The sequence below is a fragment of the Protopterus annectens genome, chromosome 8.part1 (assembly GCF_019279795.1).
Source record: "Protopterus annectens isolate FY-2018-M chromosome 8.part1, PAN1.0, whole genome shotgun sequence".
NCBI classification, from domain to species: Eukaryota; Metazoa; Chordata; order Ceratodontiformes; family Protopteridae; genus Protopterus; species Protopterus annectens.
The window spans coordinates 188,234,824-188,248,473 of NC_056742.1; positions in this window are offsets into that span (position 1 = coordinate 188,234,824).

Consider the following 13,650-nt stretch of genomic DNA (forward strand, 5'->3'; position numbering starts at 1 on the left):
GAAAACTGAAAATGGACAAGCTATCAGCAATCTCGTTCTTCATCCTCAGCACATGTACCCCTGTAAAAGAAAAGCTAATCAACAAATTTTGGAGAACCAATTTTTCACAAAACCAAAAATAAACATTCATACTTAGCTGTCTTAACCTGTAAAATTCAGACAACTGCAATATTATCAGAATTAAAAACAACCCTCCTGCTCTTCAAATCCTCCTGCCACACCACTGACGCTACCCAAATTGGCATAGCTTCTATAAAGACGACATCCCACTTCCAATCCTTCAGCCATTCAGTTGGCCATGGCACTGAAAATCACTGCCCCCCAAAAAATGCTCCTATGACCAAACCCCCCTCCGCATCAGTGAACAGCTGTAAATCCCCTTGACCCATCCAATCTGACTGCCGAAAGGTAACACCATTGAAGTGCTACAAAACTTCAGCCACAAAGTTAAGTCCTCCCACACCAATTTAACAATTCTCACCCAGTGTTGGTTGCTCTTGTCCCCTTTCAAAAGAAATGGCACTGACCTACAAAGTGTCTGCCCTGGATGAACTTCCCGACAGGCAAAATTCAGTAACCCAAAAGGTTCATAGGTTCATAGGTTGGTACTAGGCTATCGGCCCTAAGGCCTATGCAAGCTTAGCCATAACAATTCCCTGGAAATTTCTTTCACAATATTTACTTCTCTGGGCCCCTGTCTAGCAGGGCGACTGACATGATCCCCGGGGTGAATTTCATATCTCCCATCCAATCATCAATGTTCCTTTTGAAGAGGGCCGATGAGGCACTCTATTTGACATGTATGGGCAGTCTATTTCAGAGTATGGGGAGTCTCTGGGTCAGGAACCTATCCCTCCAGCATGTTTTGTTCATTGTGATGATAAGGTTTAGATCCGTGGAGCATGTGGCTCTGAGTTAAGTGGAGCATGCCCAACAGCTCAGGGTGTGACATGGCCTTGTATGTTAAGCAGAGATCGTCTCTGAGTAGACGATATGCCACAGAGTATAGCTGGAGTTTTTTTAGACGGTCAGCATATGGCATCTGCTTTAGGCCTGTGATTCTTTTAGTGAGGTATTTCTGTGGCCTTTCCAGCTGTTGCAGATGAATTGTGAGGTACATACCAAATGGGACATTATACTCTATAATGAGTCTAATGAGGGATGAGTACAGTGGGATAATGACCTCTTTTTTTCTGGATGAAAAGCCCTAAGTGATGAGGTGTGCTATATAGAAGGATTTCCTGACTGTTGTGGCAATGTGGTTATCGAAAGTGAGACCACTGTCCACTTGTGTCCCTAAGCCTCTCATCACACTTTCAGTGTTTAGTGTCCTGCCACCTATGTGGTAGTTCATGGGTACATGTTTTTTTCCAAAGGGGATAACTATACATTTCTTGGCATTAAGCTTGTGCCCATGACTCTGGCACCAGGCATCTGTTTCTGTAAGGCCCTTTTGTAGAATATCCGCATCATTTGGGGATTCTATAATGGCTCCCAGTTTGCAGTCATCTGCAAATTTTGTTAGCCAGAGTCCCTTAGTGTTGGCTTGTACTTCAGAGAAGTATATGCCAAACAACAGTTCCATGACATCCCTCACCCATACCTTATCCCTAGCCCACATCCAAACCATCTTTTCCTTTACAAAAAACAGCACTTAAGAAAAACACACAATGTAAGCCACCATCGAAGACCACTTTATTGAACCAAGTTTAGCGCTTTCGACCAGAAACATATATGGCCTTCTTCAGAACTAACATTATGCTAAAAAACTTTCCTTAAATACCCCTCCCCCATCTAAAACATCCAATCAGCAGAATGAAACACTAAAAAATATAACATGTGAAAACAGTAGTGGGTGAAAAACCCACATTTATCAAAAAAGAGCCAAGAATTTTAAGTAGATGTTGGAAGGTACCTCAAAAAGTTGTAACCCTGGATTAAGGAGTATGTATAAATGCATGAACTGTAATGTATGCATATATATAGCAGAAGGCCTTTTTTATCGAAGTATGTACACATGATAGAATTTGGGCAGTACCAGGGAGGTTCACATGTAGTTCCACTTTTGCGGTATACATAGCAAAGTGTTCGACATGTGAATCCTTCTATATTGGAAAAATCAATAGACCACTTAGAAAAAAGATCAGTGGTGGTGCTGCGGTAGCGTTGTTGCCTCACAGTAAGATGCTGTCTGGTTCGATTCTCAGCTAGAAATTCTTCTGCGTGGAGACATGCATGAATGGGCGTACCTTCGTTGAAGGTTGTGTGTCAGGGCTGGTAACTCGGCACATAAAAATCAACTACCAATCATTAGCGGACTGGAACTCCGCTGTGGCAACCCCTAACCGGCAAAAGCCGAAGGACACAACAACAACTTAGAAAAAGGATCTATGAACATTATTATGGCATTAAGAAGAGTGACCATAATAATGCTTTATTTAAACATACTTTGGAATGCTTAACTTGTAAGACTTTTTTGTTTTCCATCTTAGATTATGCCCCCCCCCCCAATTTTATGGTGAGAAAGAGGGGGAATTAGAATTTAGGGAATGAAAATGGCAGAATCTGCTCAATGCCTATAATACACCAGGTTTATATTGTGGAGTTAATTATAAGGTTGTTTTACACAGAAAACTTATTATGAAAAGTGTAAATTAAAGTATTTCTTTTTTCAGTGATTTTCACGTTATTTTTTTTAGTGTTTTAGTCTGCTGATTGGATATTTTAGATGGGGGAGGGGTATTTAAGGAAAGTTTTTTAGCATAATGTTAGTTTTGAAAAAGGCCATAATTGTTTCTGTCCGAAAGCACTAAACTTGATTCAGTAAAGCATTCTTCAACAGTGGCTTACATTGTGTGTTTTTCTAAAGTGCTGTTTTTTGTATGGACTTTGATTTTTGCACTTCATTCTGAGGCACAACTTCAGTTTTTTACTTTATTTGTCACCTTTTCTTTTAACTTAGGTACCTTCTTTCCTGGTAAATAAAATAGCCCTAGCTCCGCATCCATGGTTAATCGCAAAAAATCTAAAGCCCTCACCAGCCCCTCTAACTTGTGAGCAGCCAATGGGACCCCCCCACTGCCTCACACATCCTCAAAAACTCCTGCATAACCACAGCTGCTTCCTCTTTCCCTTCACCCACTAGTAAAAAAAATCATCCAAATAATGCACCGCCCTCAGTTTCTTCACCTGCTGTTGCCATATTCAGTGTAAAGCAATGCTAAACCTTTCAAAAGTTGAACAAGCCACTGCACATCCCATCAGCATGGCTGTGTCAAAATAAAACTTATCCTCAACTACCATGCCCAACAATAGCCAATCCTCCTCACAAACTGGCAAAAGTCAAAAGGCAAACTCAATGTCCACTTTCACCAACCATGGATCCTTAAAACCTGTGATAATCTGGACCACGTCATAGAATGACGCATAACTCATGCTAGCTTCTTCCATTGGGATAAAGTCATTGACAGACCCCCCTTCAGTGTAATATAGATGGTAAATCAAAAATAATTCACCTGGTTTCTTCTTGGGAACCAACCCCAAGGGTGACATCTTAAAATGGAGAAATGGGAGACTATCAAATGGGCCCAAAAGCCTGCCCACCATACACTCTTTCTCAGCCAAGGCCTCAAAAATATCTTCCCACCCTACCAATGACATCAAATGTTTACCAACCTTGCCATCCCCAACCAAACATGACTTAATTTGAAACCCCTGCAAAAAACAATCAATTGTGACACCAATGCTGGCTGCAGATACTGCAGCAGCAGCATGTCCCAGAGGAAGTGCACTTTAATAGGTGAATGTGCCCCCAAGCAGCCGTCTTCTCCCAGGAAAGGACCCCTCCCCTCTGGCCATGAAAATTACCCTGCCCCATCCCCCGTGCAACCCTGTATCTGGTCCACCCAACCTCCCCCTTCTGAGTTAGCCTGGGTAATGCTTGACCTGCAAAGAATGGATTTGAACCCAGGAATGGACCTCTTGCCTATTACACTACATCACAGGGTGCACACCCGTGCACTTTGAACAGGCATGGGAGAATCTACATGCTGTCTAAGAACATCTCCCAGCATTAAAAGGCCAACATACTCCCACACCCCCTTCTCCAAACTTGCTCCCTTTACCGCCAACTCCAAAGCAATATTTGCCCACCTCTGCCAAAGTGCCTCAACTTCAGCCATATTGCCCCCATACACATGAAATGAGAGAATAACACTGTAAGTAAAATGAGCTGAAAAAATATATATATTACAGTCCCTCATTAACATGTCCATAAAAGCAGGCCCTGTCTGAAAGGAGTCATTCCATTTAAAACTGTTGAACATTCATATTTACCACTGCTCCCCATCCAATATTTTTACTCCTGCCAGCATTGAACCAGAGTCCTTGCCCACTGCAGCATAGTGCACTAGCCAGCTAGGTCAATGTAGCTCACCTCAGCTAACATAAAAACACAGAGGCTCACTACCTTTCCTCATGAAGAACCACTGACTAAACTGCAACCTGAAAACCCAGTTCAACAATATTGCAATTACAAAATTAGGGCCAGAGCTAAGCATGCCTGCACTTCAGTCAATGCCCTTAACTACCTTAGGGTTCCCCATGAAGTACCACCACTAAACTTATTTTTTTTTTTTTTATAATGTTGTTCATGCAAACATATAACTTCATAGGTGCAATCCAGGTTAACTGGACATTTTAACCTCGTCACTAGCCTGAGGCCAGAGTCAGCCTCTGCAGCTTGTCTCTGTGAGGTAAATACCATAGCCATTATGCCAAACCTCATGCCAACCCTCCTGCTTCTGCTGTACGAAATGTGTTCTAGACCAAATGAGCTACAAAATTATTCCCCCAGAGGTGTACCTGAAAGTTCAGAACCAGCTGTAATATCCTGCTGAATAACTAGGCTGTGATGGCTTGCCTATATCCCGTTTCCATTAATTACTCCATTGCAAAGGGAGAACATTTCTGACTGCCATTTCACCCAGCCACATGACAGTTTCTCTCCTGCTAACTCCTTACCACAGCAAACACACTGAATAGCTGAAACTTCATTTGGAATCACAGAAAAGTGAAACTGTAAATGGTATATATATATATATATATATATATATATATATATATATATATATATATATATATTTTTTTTTTTTTGAAAAGGCTGAAAACAAACATTCTTGTGCATGAGAAAAACTGCATTGTACAGAGGGAAAAAATTCTGAACTAGAACATTTCATTAAGAAATATATAATAAAAATGGTAGTTTCAAATGGTGACAGCAAGTTCATACTAAAAAAGTACACACCTTATAAACACTAACAGCATTACACTCTGTGGATGATGCAATGCTAAGTAAAGAACTTCTACAGTGCTTCTGCAAAATGCTTGTTGTGTGCTTAAGTAACTCACAGATAACCAAACTGCACAGCCATCAACCCAAGCCTGCGAAAAGAAACCCACCATAGCTCTGGCCCTGACGCGCTGACCCAGATTAGCCCACTAGGCCACTAAGCTCTAAACTCCCTTCTCTTTTTTTTTTTCATATATATATATATATATATATATATATATATATATATATATATATATGTATGTATCTTTATTTATTTATTTTTAATTAACACGCAACCGCTACTGCACATGCGTGAAACGTCCGACACCATCACTGAGCCAGCGACCAGGATAGCCAAAAGTATAGATAATATATATAAGCACTAACCACTACCTACCACTGGCAGTATAGAGAAGAAGCACTGCACCTGCCAGCCCTTCAATTCGCAATAGAAAAGCAAGCACAGAGTATGGGAAAGGGACACACAGGTAAACTAAGCAGTTGCCAGGCCATCTAACCAAACTGTCCATTAACCTGCCTTCCCCCTACTTCTCCCCAGGCCTACTGCATCCCCCTTCACCACAGTAACCTCAATGGTGAAGCTCTACTTACCTCTCCTTGCTTGACAACCACCTAAGGCCTACCTTACTTCCATTTACCTCAATTCATCAACACACAAAATCACTCAAATGTAAAAACCAACCCAGCACTCCTCTTTTTAAGCAACCATTGTCTTAACTTTATTATAAAACAAAAATTATATATATATATATATATATATATATATATATATATATATATATATATATATACATATATATATATATATATATATATATATATATATATATATATATATAATTGTCAATTTTTTGGAAAATCAAAAGTCATATGCTCTAGACCATAGGTTTGATTTTCTGAAAATTCAAAAACACGAAAAACAGCAACAATTTATGTTTTCAACATTCACTGCAAATTATATACACCAGCTCTAAGATTACACTACAGTTGGTGCCGTTCATCTTGGTTTACAATTGAAGATGAACAGGCAGGGTAGTTTGTTTATATGCTTTATTACATTGAAACACACGAAGATGGATAGCAGCAGTACAAAACATAAAATAACTGCTTAACTGGCAGACTACACAGACATGCATGCTTGCATCTCAACAGCTTGCTACAAAATGACAGTCAGGTTGCACGTGCTCAGTATTTATACACTTGTGCAAGCCCATAGAAAGCTTCTTACGGATATACATACATACATACTAATCTACATCCTCCCTCTTTAATGAATTCCCCACAGTACAATGACATTTGAAAAGAAGATATGCAATTTTACAGACAATGAGAAATAAACACAATGTTCATGTCCATGTTGCTGTGTATCTGGAACATGGTATGGAAATGCGACCTGATCTAGTGACATAGCAATCAGAACTGGGTTTAGCAACAGGGAGAGTGATTGGTGAACAAACAGACTTTGGAGTTTTGGGATTCTTCTCAGGAATAGGGATATTTACTGGAATGTCATCTGGAACTGGAATGCTGGATAACTCCCTCTGAGATTTAGATTCTTTCTCATAGGTATGATACTGCAATACAAGCTAGGACACTGGGATCAGATGTTTCTGATTCCACCTAAACTTTACTCCTTGTGATTCCACAATGTATGATCTCAGCTCTGGGCATACATTTTTCATGACTCCAATCCAATGAAACCTTTGGACATCTGCATCCTCACTATCTCCCCTTCTCATAATGGATTGAGCAGTTTGCTGGACTTATCATAACAAGACTTCTGGGATAAGTGCTTCTTTAACAGATGGACTTTCACTGAGTTGTTGTTCTTGATACATGAAATGAAGAGATGACTGCTAATTTGTAGTGTTGTTCTTGTTTGTCTCAACAGAAGTCTCTGTGCAGGTGAACCAAGATGTTTATCATGAGGAATATTTCTGAGATTAATGAGATTCAAGAAAACTTCACTGTTGTCTCATTTTGACTTCTCTGTTAAATGTTTTTCACTTTGAACTGCATGTTCTGCCAAACCATTTGAATGCAGGTACTCAGCGATACTTGTAACATGAATAAAGTCCCACTCTTCTGCAGATCTTTTGAACTGCTAGCTTGTAAACCGTGTACAATTGTCAGAAATAACTTAGCGCAGACTACCATGGACTGCAAAATGATATTTCAACTTAGTAATGACAGTAATGGGCACTAGATTAGGAAGTAGTTCAATCTTGAAACAATTTAAATAAGAGGCTACTAACACCAAGTAATGTTGATCATTCCACTCAAAAATGTCTGTAGCTACTGTTGACAAAGGTAGTTCAGGAATGTGGTTTAGCTGAAGTGGTTCTGTCTGTTGATGTGGCTTAGTACTATTACATACAGAGCAAGATAAAAGTACTCTCTCAATGATCCTTGACATAGAAGGCCAAAATACTAGTCCTCTTGCCCTTCTTTTGGTAGAATCAGTTCCTGGGTGGTCATGATGCAAGATAGCAATATACTCTTGTTGTAATTGATGATGATACCATTGTCAAACAAAGTCTCGTCTCTGTAAGGAAAATAAGGTTGCACTTCTACTGGTGAACAAGATTGTTTTGAAGACCATCCGTAACTGATAAAGGGGGTGAGCTTCTGAAGAACTGGATCTGAGGTTGTATGACTTCTAAGCTCATCAAGACGTGTGGAAGAAACATTTCTCATGCCCATGGCTTCAAAATCAAGTTTCTCAGTTTCATGCTGTTCAGTGTTATTTCTGAGTGATTAGGATAAAGTATCAGCAAGATAAAGAAGTTTGCCTTTTGTGTACACAAGATTGAAGTTATACTTTTGCAATTTCAACATCATGCGTTGCAATCTGCAGGAGCTGTATGCAAAGCCTTTCTCAAAATAGTGACTAGAGGTTGGTGATCTGTTTCAATCTGAATAGGTCTACCATAAATATAATCATGGAACTATGAGCATGCAAATACAATTGCCAAGAACTGTGCATACTGTATCTTGGTTTGGATTAGAGTTCTGGAAGCACAGGCTACTGGTTTACCCTCTTGAAGAATGACTGCACCAAGACTAAACTTCGAAGCATCACAAGCAAGAGTAACTGGTTTGTGAACATCATAGTATCTGAGAGTTGGTAGACTGGCAATTCTCTCTTTCAGAGCATCAAATGCTCACTGGTGTTGTTCTGACCATGACCAGTATACATCTTTTCATGTCAACTCTCTGAGCAGTGCTGAAAGTTGGCTCAAGTCTGGAATGAACTTGCCTAGAGAGTTAAATTATGCTGAGAAAATGATGTAGGTTTTGAACATTTCTGGATCTGGCATCTCAAGAATTGCTGTTTGCTTTGAAGTATCTAGTTGTAAGCCTGAACTGGTAAATAAATGACCAACTTAAGCAAATTCTCGTAGCCTGAAATTATACTTCTGAAGATTTAGTTTAAGATTCACTTCACATGCTCTTTCCAGAACTTTCTTGGGGTTTCTGCCATGCTCTTCTTCACCATTACCTTCTACTTGAATAGTATCTACTGTGATAGCACAAGGATACCCAGAAAAAATTAGTTCCATTGCATGCTGGAAGACTTCACTGGCAGAATTTATCCCAAATGGCATTCTCAAAAATCTGTACCTGCCAAAAGGTGTACTGAAAGTGGTTAGCAATGAACTGGATGGCACAGTGGAGCAACAGTAGCATTGTCACCTCACAGCAAGAGGTTCTCTGATTTGATTCCCAGCCGGGGTGTCTTCTGTGCGGAGTCTGCATGTCCTCCCTGTGTTCATGTGGGTTTCTTCCAGGTGCTACGGTTTCCTCCCATGTTGAAAGACATGCATCTGAAGTGTTTCTCTCCGGGCCTCCACTGAAAATAGGCCCTGTTCCAAGCTGGACTTTCCCAGTTAACAGATGTTAAATAAAAAAAATAAAAAAGATTTTTTTTCTCAAGCAAAATTTGCCAAAATGAACCTTTTGCATCCAAGACAGAAAAAAAAAACAGTGGCATTTGGCATGAGAACAGCGACTTCTTCAACTGCATGCATTGGATGATGTGGTCTTTTCAGTACTTTGTTCAAATCTCATGGATCAGTACATATTCTGATATTATCTGAACTTTTTTATAAGCTAGCACGATGGAGGATACCCTATCAGCAGGTTCATCAACTGGACAAATTACACCTTGCCGTACCATTTTATCTAGCTTGGCTTTGAGTCTGTTCTGCATAGCTACTGGAACTTTCAGGGCTGACCTGACAACTGGACTAACTATGGGTTTAACTTCATGGAGTACACAACTGATAGTTTGCCTTGTTTGTCTGAAATAATATCAGCATATTCAGAAAAAACAGTTTGGGCAAAATCTGAGCTGTTGTCATGCAGGCTAACATGGTGAACTTATTTATTAAATGACAGCAGTCCCATATTCAAACTGTCTCTTAGGCCTGATAATGACTGTACATGCCTTTTGACTATGTAAAATTGCAAGTCATAGCTGTTCCCAGCACAGTAACACAAAAGCACTACTGGACCTTCAGTATGAATTTCTTCATCACCATAAGCAACAAGCTTCACATGCTTTGCCAAATCAAGCTTCTCACTAACATATACTCTAGCAAATCTTTCTGCTGACATAACATTGGATTTTGAACCTGTGTCAGCTTTGAGATCTATTGTTCTCCCATTTATCTGAAAAGTACAAAACACTTCTTTCTTTGCCAATAAATCTACTGCATTGACTGTTTCATTAAGACAAAGACACACCATTAACATAAAAGTAGGGTCACAGCTTTTTAATTGATTAACTTGTCCCTTTCACTGTTCTCTTTTAATAAAATAATGTGCCTCTTTTGATTTACAGACTCTTTAAACATGATTCCTCCATTTACACCTATAGCATTGCTGACCAAAAGGTAAGTACTTTTCTCTTTTAGACACATGATTGCCATGAAAATGATGACAGTAGACTATGAGGCTAGGTGGGAGTACATACTTTCAGTTTGCTGACTCACCCTTGTGCTTCACTAAGACTGTGAACACTCTGGAATTTGCTAGAAATCTACGGAGTTTACCAGTGGCTGTTGCAGAATTCACAGCTGCTGCCATGTGTTTGGGCTTGTTTCTTTTAGCCACGTGATGCATACTATTAACACAAGCACCAAAAGATACTGTAAGCACGCATTTCACATTTGTAAGCATATTTGTGTGCTTTTCTGTGAACTTATATATTTGACAATATCAATGGCCTTATTCAAAGTTAAATCACTGTCTTGAAGCACAATCTTTCTCACAGCATTATCTTTTATACCACACACAAGTCTGTATTTTATCATCTCATCCCTTAAATCACCAAATCTGCACATTTTAGCCCTGAGAAACAAAGCTGTTATATATAAGCTGCAAAAGTTTCACCAGACTTTTGATCCCTTGTATAAAATTAAGTTCCTTTCCATTGTAATATTCATTTGGGGGTTACACATCTCTGTAAATTTATGTTTTAAGCACTCTGGATCTTCCTTGAATCAGACGGTACCACTATATGGCGGTTACCCCCTCCCCTGCAAACACAGCAGGTGCATACACAAATGAATGCTCTCTTTCAATGGCTTCTTAACCAGCTAAATTAAGCAGAATAAGTGCCTTGGTACAGTCATCTTTGTCAGAAAATGCAGCTCTTATGAAAATATTGTACTCTTGATCAAACACTCTCCAGTTCTCTGCAATATTATTATCAAAGATAAGTGGTCCTGGTTTTCAAAATCCTTCAGCCATGTCAACATAGTATTTCCAAACACATTGAAAAATGTCCCTTGTAATTATATACAGGCATACACACACAGTCAGTACTTGTAATAACATTCAAATGTACAATAAACCCTTTGAAATACTGTACTTTGCAAAATATGCTTTGAAATGGCTGTATTTTGTGAAATAACTGTACTGTAATACTACACAAACTTGCAAACACGTTGCATACTTCAGATATCTTGAATAGCTTTAATTAATACAAAAAAGTAGCACAAAGGGAAAAATGTGTTCATTTTCCTTAATTTATTCATTTTATGAGATTCAGACTTTGTTTCAAACATTTTCATTACTATTTCGAATATTTGTATCAATATGTCATAATTTCGGGCATTTAGTTCAACTAGAAATTCGTTTTGAGCATTCTAAATGCTTCGTTTTATATTTTTTTAATAAGAAATCATTTAAGCAAGTTTTGATACCTGAAAATTGTTTCTGACCTATTTTTGTGAATTATAAGTGCAGTAGTGATGAGCCATTCCTCTATATTCCTCTACCATTAAATGAGTGCCTCCTGGTCTTCATTTTAGTTTTCTAGATCCCATTCTGACACCATGTCACTTGTCTTGGTTTACAATTGAAGACAAACAGGTGGGTAGTTTATTTATATGCTTTATTACACAGAAACACATCTGGCTGGATAGCAGCAATACAAAATATAAACAAACTGATTAACCGACACTATACAGACATGCATGCTTACATTTCAAGAGCTTACTACAAAATGGCAGTCAGGCTTGCATGTGCTCAGTATTTATACACTTGTGCAAGCTCATGGAAAGCTTCTTAAAGGTATACATACATACATACTGATCTACAGCGGGGAAAGGAGTAAATTCCCTGTTCCCCACTGTACCGTGATCTCCATATAAATGCTTTGACTTTTTGGAAAGTTGAACCTATGGTCTCAGCCATATGACTTTCGACATTCTGAAAATTCAATGTCATATAGTCCCATCTGTACACACACACACACACACACACACACACACACACACACACATGCATATATATATATATATATATATATATATATATATATATATATATATATATAAATTAAGCGGACAACATCTAGAAGAACTGTTAATAAATATACATCGAAACTTCTGACAATAGAAAAGAACTGCTAAAACTAAGTAAAATATAAAACTGAAAAAAGACACCCCACTCTGGTGTGATGAGCTTTCGTCCTTTATATGTATCAGGACATCATCAGATGAATCAAATTACAGGAGCTAAAGAATATAACAGTCTAGATAATAATGAATATTAATTACAAAAAAATGGCCAATGACAACCTATGTACTATAACAAAATTCTATTTACAGTAGTGAGCAGTCCAATAACTTCTCTAAAAAAGAATACAACTATTAATATGACATGTCACAGAAACAAAATCAATCCCCCAGTTACTGAATGAAAACATAAGAAAAGCAATACCAGTCACTTGTTATATCACAAAAAGAAAAGTCTCATATGACATTCCAATGTAGTCTGTTAAAAGAACAATCACTGAAACCATTTTAAGGCACATTTCAAATTTGAAGCTTCATTCAGTCCAGGTCTGAACTCTGCATTTAAATGCAGTTGCCACCTAAGTTCCTGTACTTGAAGTAAACTGTCTGCATCTCCCCAAAAAAATATTGACCTGTTCTAGGACAAAAAACACAAACTTATTGATATTTTTTTTGGAGATGCAAACAGTTTACTTCAAGTACAGGAATTTAGTACTTTATGTCATATATTAAATCTTATAACAACTTAAGACATCTCATTAAAAAATACCTTCATCTGGTAATCTGCTCTGGATACTTTGAACTTAATCCAGGATCAAAAGGTCTTCCCTGTTCTAAGTATGACACCTCCTACCATCCCTTACAATACAGTATAGGTTTAAAATTATACATACTAATTTCAGAGGCTTATCTACCACAGGCACAACCTTGGGTACCAAATATGTTTGCTGTCTCCAAAACAAGCTTCACATAAAGGGCTATGAATGGGAAATCCCTGGCTATAACACGATTTGACAGTACAGACAAAGCAAGAGACCTGGAGTAGTCATCATTCTATCTCACTCACCACTGAAACCTGAGCCACACCCTAATCAACTGCTCTCCTTCTCTGCAATGGAAGTATTTCTGTTAATTGTATCTTCAGGAAACACTAAACAACTTCACATAGGTAGTAATTATTTTAAACACAGTGATGCAAATAAATTGTTACTGGAAGCATCATCTGAGTTAATTGATAACTGCTCATGATTTTACCTTGTATGATCACTTCATAGTACCTTAGGACAATGAATGTTTAAAGTCTGAATACTTCTCCATGTAACTTTTTCAGCTAATCTCTACATTGACAAAAAAAGCCGGACAACCTAGAACCATGAAAATACTAGACTGGACCCTTGAAAACTAGCATACAAATAAGGCTCCAGTGTATTACTCAATCACCTCACTGAAAAACTTGCAACTTTTGCAATTCCTAGTCCATGGTCTGCT